The sequence below is a fragment of the Lycium barbarum genome, chromosome 7 (genome assembly GCF_019175385.1).
Source record: "Lycium barbarum isolate Lr01 chromosome 7, ASM1917538v2, whole genome shotgun sequence".
Classification (NCBI taxonomy): Eukaryota; Viridiplantae; Streptophyta; class Magnoliopsida; order Solanales; family Solanaceae; genus Lycium; species Lycium barbarum.
This window is the reverse complement of record NC_083343.1, coordinates 109,113,048-109,128,213: the sequence shown is the minus strand read 5'-3', so window position 1 is coordinate 109,128,213 and position 15,166 is coordinate 109,113,048.

The following is a 15,166-nucleotide window of genomic DNA, read 5'->3' as shown; positions in this document are numbered from 1 at the left end:
ATAATCTACAGGCCACAAGCCCGAACACACAATCACACATCAATACCATCCTAGGATTCCATCCCAAATCACCAATTCATATACATGCATTCTCCGTTCCTTCTAATACACGAATATGGAAACTAACCGGATTCTACCAAAAAGGAAAGCCATAACCTACCTGGCAGCCGAACAAGTGACATGAACCCACATCTTGTTTCGTCTTTCAAAGCGTTTCCACACAATCAAACTCTATCACATATGAATTCTATGTAAGAAACCATGAATAATGATACCCATATTGGCTATATTCTATTCGGGTCAAAAACCCACTCTTTAATTTGGGAAAACGGGACTCAAGGGCAAAACGAGAATTTTATGACCAAAATACCAAATTCAATACCAAAGGGTGAAAATACAATACTTTAATAATAGGAATACTCAATTAATTCTCAAAATCATCATTTATATGAAAACCCCCAAATTTGGGTCTAAGAACCCTAACTTGATTCAAGAAATTCAACTCCATAAAGAGGGGTTATTGATAAACAATTCTAGATACAACATTATCTAGCATAAACAACAATATTAACATCATTAATCACAATCTAGGAAGTAAATTCTTTTTTAGAACTCTTTCATGAAAAACCCCATAAACCCTCATTTGATTATAAGGATTCTATGGTTAGAATAAGGATTAGGAGATGAAGCTAAATGATTATAGAGCCAAGAACCTTACCTTAGTGGAGAAATAGGTTGAAAACCCTTCAGTTCGCCTCTCTGTAGCCCTTAGAATGAAATAAGAATAATGACTAAGTGTCTAGGGTTTTTACAAATATAAGGCACACTGGTGCAGTTCTGCCGCTCCAGCAGCTACGATACCGCCCCAGTGGTATGCAGACCGTTAAGGCGGTCCTGCACAAGATCTCCCTACGCCGTTGTAGCGGTCACCTCACCGCCCCAGCGGTACCGCTACAGCGGTCCTGGTGCCGCTGCGGCGGACACCAGTAACTAGAAAACAGCTCAACTTTCACGAATTCGACTCCGAAATTCGATTGTCATCCGAGATCCAAAACACACAAACAAAGTATGCAGATATACATAAAAATGCGCTACGAACTCATTCGTAGCCTCGGAATTCCCATCAGAGGTCTCGTTGACCGAGTCAACCCCCGATACCTCAAACTAACTTTTCAACCCAGGTCCCAAATTGCACCCAAGTACATTGGGAACTGAAACGAATATGCACACAAGTTCTAAACGACCATCCGGAGCTCTCGGAATCGACAGATTTTTGAAAAAGGTCCGTTTGCTCAAAAGTCAACTTTGAGTCAACTCATTTTCACTTAAAGCCCAATTTTTCTAGAAAACATTCTAAAGCCAACAACAATGCCTAGGAAGTCATGCCAACTATCTCCTCGGGTCAAAATAGTTCTAACGAGACTCAGGAACGGGTCAACGAGGACAAAATGGAATAATCACGGTAACGACAAATTGGGTCGTTACAATGGTTTTTACAAATGGATGCCCCTCTATTTATACTACTCACCTAGAGACTAGTATGCAAATAATAATTAATGTATAAGTCCCTACATATTTACAAAGAAGTCCCTTCTTTAGAATTATCTACTAGGATAAAATATTCTAAGGTCTTCCTAAGAAATCTTCTAGCAAGTCCATCAATATCTAGATCATTTCCATGGGAATCTCCATAGCTGTAGAATCTTCCAATACATGCTAGCCTCATTTTCATGTAAGCATCCACATGGCAAAAATAGCTCCAAATGGCACCTAGGTGGCATGATGATGTGGCGGGTCATCACACTCTCCCACACCTGATGGTGCGACGACCATGGCGCACTGCTGCTGCATACACTCTTGAATCTTGTCCTTAAACTGCCACAAGTCTTCGTATCGCTCCCATGTGGCCTCCTCTAGTGATTTCCCCTTCTAATGGACGAGGAACATAGTGGTAGCTTTTTACCTTTGTTTTCGCCTGGCCTGGTAGTCAATGATAGCTTCAATCTCCCTATTGTGTGAGGCGGTGATAGTAACTGACGTACGACTTGACCCTTTCTCGTTTCATACTCCAACTCAATCTTGTGATCTAGCTTACGCCTAAGAGGCAAACGCTTAGGTAGCTCATCGGGAATACTATCTTTGTTCTCTTTGAGCAAATTATCTATCCAAGACCGTAGGGTCTCTTTGGTACCATTATCTTCCTCCAAACTTGTAATGGTTGTCATGAAAGTTGGCTCCTCTTTCTTAAGCTCCTTGATAAGCTGGATAGCTGAAAGTTGTGCTTGGCCCTATCCATGCGGCATAGTCACTGTAGGCACCATGAAAGTTCCTTCTCACTCCAAGACCCAAAGACGGATGAGGTAAGGAACGATTATCGCGTGGAAATGTCTAAAGAACTCTTGCCCCAGAACAATATAATGTCAAAGATATCCATAGTCGTGGCGCGGTGAAGTTTGTCGTACCTTTCCAATCGCCTAATCTAACACTAACACCATTGGCTACACCACGAGCATTTTCTGGCTCAGCATTCACGATCTTGATGTGGGCGTTAATTGGAGCGAGCTTCAACTCTAGTCTCCTCGCTGCGGCGTTGGTCACAAAATTATGAGTCGCCCTAGTGTCTATCAATGCACGAGCCGGCTTCTTGTTAATGGTGAGGTCCACATACTGGTTATTATTCTAGTTGGTTTGGCTATCTTGCTTCGTGACAGCGCTACATAGTCTGATCGTCCCCAACTGTGCGATTCCTGAACTTTATGCTTACGTCTGCTCGTTTATTTCACGCACCATATAGCTGAGGCTCTTCAAATCAGGGCAATTTCTGAAGTTGTGCGGCCCTCCGCATAAGTAGCATCCCTTCTTCTCGATTTGTGCCTTCTTTTCGGCATAGCCTTGATGACTGTTGCACCCCATTTTTACCAAAGGCTAAACAAAGCACAACTTATGGAGCTCTGAAATAATTAATTATGTACAGAGTCGCCACCTAGCATTTAAGGTATACTAGGGTACCTATAAATTATTAATATATGCAGCTTAACATGGTCTACGAAAATAAGTGAGATTCTAGGTAAGGGTTCAAATTATTCCGAAGGGAAGGTGTTAGGCATCCTTCAGAATCCACAAATGTGGTTCCCGGCTGGACCAATTTAACTATTCGAGGGATGTGTAAAAGGTTTGATTATTACTTACAAAAATTAGTAGAATTTAGACTAAAGAATAACTAATATGACTATTCACATAAATAATCGTGCAATATGTATTTTTTACATATGTGATATAATAATTTTTTTTTTAAAAAAGGTTATGTGCAACTTAGAAACTTGGGTATGTGACAAAGGTATAAAAAGAAAATGGACATGAAATTATTTTGCACTCGAAGTGAGTTAACTAATTTAACTAGTTAAGTATGTACGTCTGATCAATTAATTATGAGAGTACATTCTAAAGCCTAAATATTGAGGCAAATCACCCTATTTATTCACTTAAGTGTGCTAAGCTATTGAATTAAAACTCTAGCGAAACATGATAACTATAAGAATATTAGCTACAAAAATAACAACTGCCTAAAATTAATTTGTCTAAAACACATAAAATTTAAATCACCTAAGCATATCATAAATAAATACAACCAACCTACACCCTAAAAAGTAAAGTTTCACTATATTTTATGCTTGCATAATTTAAGAATGTAAAAGAAAATATAAACAAAGAATTTAAGAAGCTATTTGAACTTCTTTTGAGTGCCATCTTCAAAAAGTAACTCCGGATACCTGCGTGAGACTTAATAAAAATGTTAGTAAGAAAATAAATAACTATCGGATGAATTAAAGAAATAATGAATAAACTTAAAATAAAAACCCGTCTTTGTACATGGAAGGCCTTGGAAATCGACGGAAATTTCTTCATCGGCCAATAGTGTAGTATTTGCTTTAAAAACAAAACTAGCGAATCATGATCAATATACTGTCCAACTAACAAAGTAATATTCTTAATTATTTACAGCCAAATTAGCAAAACAGTGGCACAACCTAGATTAATAAACAAGCAAGGACCAGTGGAGAAGCAAATGGATGATGGAACAAAGTTCCACAAATGATAACAGGTTTTAAAAATGGAAAATGCTCCAACAAAGTCATGAGCAGCAAACGAAAAGCAAGAAGCCATGTTTTGAATACATCACTAATCTTCAGTTCAATACAAAATATTGAGTACCCTTTTCAAGAATCACAAATCCCAACACAACAGCATTAACCCACCAAAATCAAAACTTTCATCGAACATATACACCGAACCAAGAACTACTCTTCCATTCAACATAAACAAAATATTGCCAATCCACTAATCTTCAGTTCAATATATAAGCAAAATATTGAGTACCCTCAATAAAGAAATAATGATTCAAAGCGGAAAGGGATTTTGTGTAGAGATTGTTGGAGTGTCTCAAATCCATCCAGCAAAACTATTGAAGATGGTGGTAGAGATAATGTGATGGGGTTTACTGGAGATCGAAGCTCCGGCGTGGTTGGTGCTTCTCGCCGGAGCTACTCTTTTTTGCCGGAGAAATCTAAAAAATAAAAAATACAAGAACAAATGTGGGAATAAGAGAAATAGGAGCAGGGCGTGTTGGGGTTGTTCGCTAGCGGGGCTAGCTGTTGTTGCTGGTTGTGGCGGTTTCATGGTGGGAGATCCGCAGGAGATGAAAGAAAGGGGCAGTGGTGTTGTCGTTGGACGGAGCTGGGGTGCTGGTCGGAGGTGATGGGAAGAGAGATAGGGAGACGAAGTGGGCAGCGGGGGGTGGTTTGGGGTGCGTCGCCGGAGCTCGGGGGAGGCGGCGGCGGCTGTGGGGAAAAAATGAGAGGGGAAGTGTTTAGGGTTTGGTTTTGTTGGAAGAGAGTTAAAAATCTGAAAATTAAGTATGTGTGTATTATGTAGAAGATGAATACCCCCTCCTTTTCTTATAATGCAAAATGGCCCCTGTTTTGTCCAAAGAATAGAAGATTGCACCCTTTTGTTTCCTCAATGCTTACCTTAATCCCTTTTTTTTTTAAAAATGATGAAACCTTGACTTGATCGGATTTTACTCTGCGTTGAAAAAATTAATTACTCCAATTTTCTCTGCACTGTCAGACTGTACTAACATATAGTTAATTAATACATGTATAAATAATAACGCAAGTATAAAATATAAACCTTAATGTCTATGATATGAAAATGTATTGCTATAAAATTAAGAAACAATTATTAATTGCACAAAAATGATAATATTACGCTGTACATGTGCAAAATAATGATTCTTGAAAAAATGACAATAAATTGAGAAAATTCCTAAAATAAGGATAATCATCAATAAATTGTTGAAAAAAATGTAAAAATGTGTAAAAAAATGTATTTCGTGCTCTTTAACGAATCAGGGCCCCCCAAAACGTTAATTTTAAGCACGTCGAGCCAAAATTAGGTGTCAACAACTTGTCCCTCTTCGACCGGAGACGATGAAAGAGTTTTCGGACGAAGACGTTGACATGTAGCCTATTTTGGCTCGACAAAGAATTGTTAAAAGAATATGTACGGAGAAAGAGGCCAGACGTTGGTAGAGCTTTGACAATACTCTCAGTCTGTAGGTAGGGTTGCAATGAATAGATAAATGATAAAACGGGAAGGATTGTTCAGGGCCGAAAAAAAATGTTCGCATACCCTCGTCGTCGCTTCCAAAATTGCCCCCAGTATCGAGCTACGAGATACTGGGACGGTGCAAGATTGCATACTTGCTGGGGAAAGAATGATTCTCGTCCCGATGTGACCGAACTCTGCATAGAACTTCCTACATATCTCGTCAATCACTAGAATCAGGTTAATGTAGTTCGAAAGGTGATAACTAATGGATGATGTGGCAAATTTTGATCGTCCAATTAAAATTTTGCCCCAGTGTTGTTAGAATGGTCCTAGCAAGTGTAGGATGAAGAACGGTCGTGCTATGTAACGCCTTTGCTTCGGCGAAACATGCAGGTTCAGTGCAATGCGGCTGCGAGCATACGCAGGGGCATTTGAAAACAATAAAGAAATGCAGGTGCGGTGCAATGCAGCTGCGAGCATACGCAGGGGCATTAAGAAAACAATAATAAAACAAGGCAGATGCGGTGCGATGTCTTATGCAGAAATTTTCAAAGGGCGGTGCGCGGCCCGTGCAACATATGAAAGGCGGTGCTCAGCCTTATGCAAAAATTACAAAGGGTGGTGCATGGCCCATGTAACATATGAAGCGATGCGAAGGGCGGTGCGCAGCCCGTGCATCGTATGAAAGGCGGTGCTCAGCCTTATGCAGAAATTACAAAGGGCGGTGCATGACCCATGTAACATATGAAAGCGATGCGAAGGGCGGTGCGCAGCCCGTGCATCGTATGAAAGGCGGTGCTCAGCCTTATGCAGAAATTACAAAGGGCGGTGCATGGCCCATGTAATATATGAAAGCGATGCGAAGGGCGGTGCGCAGCCCGTGCATCGTATGAAAGGCGGTGCTCAGCCTTATGCAGAAATTACAAAGGGCGGTGCATGGCCCATGTAACGTATGAAAGCGATGCAAAGGGCGGTGCGCAGCCCATGCATCATATGAAAGGCGGTGCTCAGCCTTATGCAGAAATTACAAAGGGCGGTGCATGGCCCATGTAACATATGAAAGCGATGCAAAGGGCGGCGCGCAACCCATGCATCATATGAAAGGCGGTGCTCAGCCTTATGCAGAAATTACAAAGGGCGGTGCATGACCCATGTAACATATGAAAGCGATGCAAAGGGCGGCGCGCAACCCATGCATCATATGAAAGGCGGTGCTGAGCCTAAAATGTCCAATTAAAGGCGGACAAACCTAAATGGTGTGCTTTTGCGAACAATGATGTTGTGCCTTTGCAGGGCACTTGAAAGTGATGATGTAATGCAGGTGAGGAAGGTAACGCCTTTGCTTCGGCGCGAATGAAGTGCAGAAGGTAAGGTCCTTGGGCCATGAAATGGTGCCTTTAGGCGATGAGAACGATGCCTTTAGACTATGACGCCCTCGGTGTCCTGTTGGGGGCTGGACGAGCCAAATCAGTGTCCTACTGTGGGGCTGGCCGAGTCCGTGCCTTTTCTCTCAAAATGTGCCATTGGTGGAATTTTTGAGGGCCCCCTCAAAAATTTTGTCCCAGTTTAGAAAACAAACAGAAAATTCGCATACTTCCAGCGAAATGTGATGTGCATTTGCAGTTTATTAGTTTTTTATTTTTTTTAAGCTACTCAAAAATGTTCTCCCAATTTCATGCTTCAGCGGAAAAATACGAGGATCTTTCATGGTAAGAGCAGATGTGGATACCTCATAGAGTTAGTAACAACACAACAACATTGAACTATATTTACTGTGCAACAATAAAAAATAAAAAATTAAGAAAAATAACAAAATCACGAAAGCAAAATCCAGCAATTTTTTTTTTTTTTTAATAATCACAATGATTGATATAACATGCCTCGACTTCAGTTGGTACCAACAATTAGTATTGTGCATAAGAATTCACCATTGTTTATCGTCCAACAAACCAAGATCGACTTATTAATAATTCCTACAGCTTCAAGTGGTACCTCAGACATACCTAAGGATCGACAAGATTGGTTCATTTTGCTTCAAACAATTACTTTGAACTACACCTATCCTCATGTTTCAAGTGCCTTCACCAGAAAGAAAGTCCCCTTTTCACACATATTCAATATATATTCTTTTTTTAACTTTGGGATGTCTAGAGAAGTACACTCATACTCAGAAAGATGTTCAATGCATGCAATTGTAATACCATAAGCTTGGCCGTCATGTAAGTATCCACTAATGAGAGAAACCTTAGCATAGAATCACGTAGGGCTTGTTATGGTGTTGTAATGTAGGCTTGGGAAAAGGGTAGGATATTATTTGGGTAAGGAGTGACTAATCCTTCCCTAAGCGTTGCACTATGTCTGTGCTTAGTATTTGTGTGCTCTGACGCTGATCTATTTTGCTTTATTGTCCCTTTATTTGGTACTTATGCGACCCTTTTTGCAAGTTAAAGCCCTTTTTTTTTTTTTTTTTTTTAGTCTAGGGTTGCATGCCCGAAACTCTGTGGGGATTAAGGGAATTGACCTGGGTTGCATGCCCGAGGTCTTGTTACTAATTCCGGGTTGTATGCCTGAGTGTGAAAAATAAAAAGGAATAACGGGTTGTATGACCGAGATCCCGAATGACTGAGGTTTTTTTTTTTTTTTTTTTTTTTTTTTGTGTTTTTGTGGGCTCCTTCTTGCCTTGGAGGTCGTTCTTAGCCTTTGTTTTTCTGGGACGGTCGAATCATTTTTTTTTTTTATCTTTTTTTTTTTTTTTTTTTGAAAACTTCAGCTCAGATCTCTATCCTCGATTGCACATTTTTAGTGCGCTCAGGGAGGTTGGGCCAAGAGAGACATAGTGCATATAAGCACTCAGAAATGGTATAGGCTTATGATGTGGTGGTCAAAGAAAAGGCTCTAGGCTCAAAGGGAAAATGCTAGGGATAATGTCATTTGGTAGGCTAGAAAAGCTCAAACGGGTCAAAGAAGGCCTACGATCCTTTTCTATGCTGAGTGTTACTCATAATTTCGCCTCAACAGACATTCAGGCCAAGTTCTAGATCACAATGCAATGCAATTGAACGCTATCTAAAGCTCACCACACAATGCCCAGGAAACAATGAGGTTGGTTTTGTTCTTGTCTTACAAGCATGCAATAGAATTTTTTCAAGTGTCACTTAAGGTGTGAATGAGAGGTACCAAAAGAATCTATGGTTTACCACAAAGTCAGTCCTCTATATCATATTGATTATCACTTGTTTATTTCATATGCACATTCTAACTGTGTCAGTACCAACCAAGTCAAAGATACGAAACTAAAAAATATTTTTGTATTTTTCTTTAATTTTTTTAATAAGGAGTACCGAACCCGAGAAGGGTTGCCTACGTATCTCATCTTAGATGAGAATCAGGTGCGCGTAGTTCGTTCAAATAGGATAGAAAGAAATTAAATATTTTTGTGATTTTTTTCAAAATAAAGTTTTTTTTTTTTTTATGAATAATGAATACCGAACCCAAAAGGGTTGCCTACGTATCTCATCAAAGAAAAGAATCAGGTGTGCGTAGTTCTTGCAGAAAGGATAGAAAGAAATAAAATATTTTTGTGATTTTTTTTTCAAAATAAAGTTTTTTTTTTTTTATGAATAATGAATAATGAATACCGAACCCAAAAGGGTTGCCTACGTATCTCATCAAAGAAAAGAATCAGGTGTGCGTAGTTCTTGCAGAAAGGATAGAAAGAAATAAAATATTTTTGTGATTTTTTTTTTTCAAAATAAAGATTTTTTTTTTTGAATAATTAATACCGAACCCAAAAGGGCTGCCTACGTATCTCATCAAAAAAAGAGAATCAGGTGTGCGTAGTTCTTGCAGATAGGGTATAAAATGCATGATTGAAGAAAAAATATTTTACAAAATGCAGGGTTCAACGCAAGTCAACTAAAAAATAGTTAGATAAAGTGCTAAGGTAGTGCAAAGCAAATAACAACAATATTTATTTAAAAACAAAACATGTAACAAATAAAGAGTATGTGAAAAATGAAAAGAATGTTCGAAATAAAGGATAAAATTCAACCTAGCTAAAAACAACTGCAAAATGGAATGTACAGTAACCTAGGAATTCTAAGAGTTGGTTTTCCTATGACACAAGGCTCCCGAGCGGACTACTCGAGTGAGAAGGCTACGCGGTCCCCGTTACTCGGGCACCCCGCGCATACGCCAACTCTCCTAAAATTTGGATTCTACGAAAAAAATTCGCGGGTGCGCAAAACACACCTCTCGTGTACGTGTGATAGTGTGAGTTTTCCAGAAGTGGAGGAAATATGAACGGCATGCCATTTTATATAAACCGATAACACATATGAATATTAATATAAAACCACCAAAAGATAGCAATCAAAGAGAAACAGTAAAAGCAAGATGCATAATTTACAATAAAGTAAAAAATGAGTATGGTAAATAAAACTTGCTAGTAAAAAAGGCAATAATACAGTGTATGAAATTAAAAGCAGATATGTACGTAAACAAATAAGGGAACAAAGGGAAAGGATATACATGACGAATAAATACAGGCAAGTAAAATAAAGAAAAATTCAAATAAAGACAACATACCTCGAATAACAAATTGAGTCCATATGGTTAGAACATAAGTGTCCCCAGCAGAGTCGCCATGTTGTTGCACCCCATTTTTACCAAAGGCTAAACAAAGCACAACTTATGGAGCTCTGAAATAATTAATTATGTACAGAGTCGCCACCTAGCATTTAAGGTATACTAGGGTACCTATAAATTATTAATATATGCAGCTTAACATGGTCTACGAAAATAAGTGAGATTCTAGGTAAGGGTTCAAATTATTCCGAAGGGAAGGTGTTAGGCATCCTTCAGAATCCACAAATGTGGTTCCCGGCTGGACCAATTTAACTATTCGAGGGATGTGTAAAAGGTTTGATTATTACTTACAAAAATTAGTAGAATTTAGACTAAAGAATAACTAATATGACTATTCACATAAATAATCGTGCAATATGTATTTTTTACATATGTGATATAATAATTATTTTTTTTTAAAAAGGTTATGTGCAACTTAGAAACTTGGGTATGTGACAAAGGTATAAAAAGAAAATGGACATGAAATTATTTTGCACTCGAAGTGAGTTAACTAATTTAACTAGTTAAGTATGTACGTCTGATCAATTAATTATGAGAGTACATTCTAAAGCCTAAATATTGAGGCAAATCACCCTATTTATTCACTTAAGTGTGCTAAGCTATTGAATTAAAACTCTAGCGAAACATGATAACTATAAGAATATTAGCTACAAAAATAACAACTGCCTAAAATTAATTTGTCTAAAACACATAAAATTTAAATCACCTAAGCAGATCATAAATAAATACAACCAACCTACACCCTAAAAAGTAAAGTTTCACTATATTTTATGCTTGCATAATTTAAGAATGTAAAAGAAAATATAAACAAAGAATTTAAGAAGCTATTTGAACTTCTTTTGAGTGCCATCTTCAAAAAGTAACTCCGGATACCTGCGTGAGACTTAATAAAAATGTTAGTAAGAAAATAAATAACTATCGGATGAATTAAAGAAATAATGAATAAACTTAAAATAAAAACCCGTCTTTGTACATGGAAGGCCTTGGAAATCGACGAAAATTTCTTCATCGGCCAATAGTGTAGTATTTGCTTTAAAAACAAAACTAGCGAATCATGATCAATATACTGTCCAACTAACAAAGTAATATTCTTAATTATTTACAGCCAAATTAGCAAAACAGTGGCACAACCTAGATTAATAAACAAGCAAGGACCAGTGGAGAAGCAAATGGATGATGGAACAAAGTTCCACAAATGATAACAGATTTTAAAAATGGAAAATGCTCCAACAAAGTCATGAGCAGCAAACGAAAAGCAAGAAGCCATGTTTTGAATACATCACTAATCTTCAGTTCAATACAAAATATTGAGTACCCTTTTCAAGAATCACAAATCCCAACACAACAGCATTAACCCACCAAAATCAAAACTTTCATCGAACATATACACCGAACCAAGAACTACTCTTCCATTCAACATAAACAAAATATTGCCAATACACTAATCTTCAGTTCAATATATAAGCAAAATATTGAGTACCCTCAATAAAGAAATAATGATTCAAAGCGGAAAGGAATTTTGTGTAGAGATTGTTGGAGTGTCTCAAATCCATCCAGCAAAACTATTGAAGATGGTGGTAGAGATAATGTGATGGGGTTTGCCGGAGATCGAAGCTCCGGCGTGGTTGGTGCTTCTCGCCGGAGCTACTTTCTTTTGCCGGAGAAATCTAAAAAATAAAAAATACAAGAACAAATGTGGGAATAAGAGAAAGAGGAGCAGGGCGTGTTGGGGTTGTTCGCTAGCGGGGCTAGCTGTTGTTGCTGGTTGTGGCGGTTTCATGGTGGGAGATCCGCAGGAGATGAAAGAAAGGGGCAGTGGTGTTGTCGTTGGACGGAGCTGGGGTGCTGGTCGGAGGTGATGGGAAGAGAGATAGGGAGACGAAGTGGGCAGCGGGGGGTGGTTTGGGGTGCGTCGCCGGAGCTTCGAGCTCCGGCAGGGGAGGCGGCGGCGGCTGTGGGGAAAAAATGATAGGGGAAGTGTTTAGGGTTTGGTTTTGTTGGAAGAGAGTTAAAAATCTAAAAATTAAGTATGTGTGTATTATGTAGAAGATGAATACCCCCTCCTTTTCTTATAATGCAAAATGACCCCTGTTTTGTCCAAAGAATAGAAGATTTCACCCTTTTGTTTCCTCAATGCTTACCTTAATCCCTTTTTTTTTTTTTTTTTTTAAAATGATGAAACCTTGACTTGATCGGATTTTACTCTGTGTTGAAAAAATTAATTACTCCGATTTTCTCTGCACTGTCAGACTGTACTAACATATAGTTAATTAATACATGTATAAATAATAACGCAAGTATAAAATATAAACCTTAATGTCTATGATATGAAAATGTATTGCTATAAAATTAAGAAACAATTATTAATTGCACAAAAATGATAATATTACGCTGTACATGTGCAAAATAATGATTCTTGAAAAAATGACAATAAATTGAGAAAATTCCTAAAATAAGGATAATCATCAATAAATTGTTGAAAAAAATGTAAAACTGTGTAAAAAAATGTATTTCGTGCTCTTTAACGAATCAGGGCCCCCCAAAACGTTAATTTTAAGCACGTCGAGCCAAAATTAGGTGTCAACAATGACCACTTGACTTTTTGTCATCGAACTTGTTGGCATTTTGAGTCTTAGAGTATTGTTGTTGCGACTCCTTGCTCTCGCCACGGTTTCCCTTACCTTTGGCATTACTACCCCTTGACTCATTGCCTTAGCCTTTGTCATGCTTGTCATGCCTGAAGTCCATCAAAGACTCGGCCTCCACTATGGCTTGGTCTATGTCTGCGACTTGATGGCGTTACAACTCCTGCTTAGCCCAACTTTTCAACCCGTCTATAAAGTGAAACAATAATTCATCGTTGGTGAGGTTGGGAATTTGGAGCGTAAGGGTGGTGAACTCCTTGACAGTCTCGTATGCTTCCCGTTTGCTTTAACTCCCTAAGTTTGCGCCTTGCCTCATACAAGACATTATTTGGGAAAAACTGTCGCTTGAACTCATTCTTGAACTGATCCCACGTGCTGATTGTGCATAGACCTCTCCCAGCATCGGTGACCTTTCTTCTCCACCATAGCATGGCAGTCTCTGATAGGTACAACACAGTGGTGTTGATCTTAGCCTCATCGTCCCTCACTTTTCCATTGAAATAGTGTTCCAAGTGCCAAAGAAGGTTCTCCACTTTTTGTGCATCACGAACCCCTTCGAACACTGGTGGCTTGGGAACCTCAATCTTAGCCTCCCTTGTTACAACAACATTATTGGTTGCCTCGATCAGACCAGTGTCGACCTTCTCTTCGAGTGCCACTATCTTTGCCTTCATGGCATCGATAGTATTCAACGCCTCCATGAGTCTGCACTCTAGGGCAGTGATGGTTTGCTTTACCTCAATCTCAGCCTGCATACGCCCCGCCAAGTCATTTCGGATGCTTTCAATCTCTTCAAGAGTGTGCCCTTCAAGAACGCTAAGAGTGCCCTCCACCTTCCCCAGACGTTGGCCAAAGATGTCTATAGCGTCCATCCCCGCATTAACCTTCATAACCCACTCTTTACCGAGCGAGACGTCCTCGGATAAGACCTCCACGTCATCCTTGCTCGCCTCAGTGGTAGATGGTTCTTGGGATATTCGTTTGACACAACTTTTTGGCTCTTGTTGGCGGCATTCCTCTTTTGTTATGGCCCTTCTTGCCATTGGCATCCTGGATGACGTTGGCTTGGGCTATAGCAACGTTGATTTCTCCATCGTTTGCCATTCCCTTAGTTGCAACCCTTCATTCTGATACCGATTTCTCCGTCGTTTGCCATTCCCTTAGTTGCAACCCTTCATTCTGATACCACGTTGTCACGTCCTTAGTCTCCAACTAAGTGCACGTGCTGCACTTGACAACTCGCTCACGTACTTGCACAACTTGCTCACAATCTTGCTATGCCAAGTCAGCCTAGATTACTACACAAGATCGCTAAGAGAATGGTAAATCAGGAAGACAAGAGAAATTTGCTAAAGGAAACTTTTTGTATTAGAGAGAACTTGTGATTTTTACTTGATGGTTTTTACAAATGGATGCCCTTCTATTTATACTACTCACTTAGGGACTAGTATGCAAATAATAATTGATGTATAAGTCCCTACATATTTACAAAGAAGTCCTTTCTCAAGAATTGCCCACTAGGCTAGATTAGGTAGTCCATAAATATCTAGAGCATTTCCATGGGAATCTCCATAGCTCACGTGCTAGCCTCATTTCCATGTAAGCATCCACATGGTAAAAATAGCTCCAAATGGCACCTAGGTGGCATGATGATGTGGCGGGTCATCACATATGCCTTCCTTCCGAAGGCAAGGTGTGCTGCTAAGAGTTTCCATCCGTTAATGGAACTTTAGATGCCAGCTTCCAACCGGCAGTAGGTCTTTGTGAGAACTAATATGGTTTAAATGATAAGAGGCCTGAGGGAACTTCTGATACCAAAAATGTTTCTTTTCATATCCTGTAGGTTAGTTTCGAAACTAAAATCACTTTAAACTTTAAGGAAAACGATTGCCATTTTATGTATTTGGGTTTTAGAAGTGGACTGCTGGAAAAGGCACGTCAATGCATCTCATAGTTTCTGGGCTGACGGAATCTAAGGGTCGTTTGGTTGGTTAGATAGGGAGATATAATCTCCACATAAGATCTTGCATTAATATAACGTCTTCTAATCCCACTTTTTATTTCCTTATGAATAATACATGTACATGCAAGTTAAGCATAATCAATATATTTGTTTATGCGGGATAGAATGCATGATAAGAATGAGGGTATACATGGATGAAAACAATTAAATCACAACAAAATAACTCAACAACAAACTTAGTGTGGTCCAACAAGTGGGGTTTAGGAAGGTGGTCCAACAAGTGGGGTCTGGGGAGGGTAAG